At 21.1% G+C, this 275-nt stretch overlaps 1 protein-coding gene across 1 annotated transcript in view; it reads left to right on the forward strand.

The window, feature by feature from the left end:
* Positions 1-275, forward strand: part of LOC106873829 (pleckstrin homology domain-containing family H member 1) — a 949,845-nt gene that overhangs the window by 779,783 nt on the left and 169,787 nt on the right. The gene's annotated exons all lie outside the window — the stretch shown is intronic.

Below are 275 nucleotides of genomic sequence, written 5' to 3' on the forward strand. Positions count from 1 at the left end.
ATATATATATATATATATATATATATATAAATATATATATATATATATATATATATGTATATAATACATACGTGTGTGTGTGTGTATACATCCAATCCATAATGGTTAGTATAACAATACACATACACACACACACATACACTAATGCCCATTGTTTTCCATTATGGGGTTTATATGCTCTATTATTACACTATTTTCTGTAGTCAATATATAGTGAAGGCTTACACTTCTATTTACAATATATATATATATATATATATATATATATATATATA

The sequence above is a fragment of the Octopus bimaculoides genome, chromosome 6 (genome assembly GCF_001194135.2).
Source record: "Octopus bimaculoides isolate UCB-OBI-ISO-001 chromosome 6, ASM119413v2, whole genome shotgun sequence".
NCBI classification, from domain to species: domain Eukaryota; kingdom Metazoa; phylum Mollusca; class Cephalopoda; order Octopoda; family Octopodidae; genus Octopus; species Octopus bimaculoides.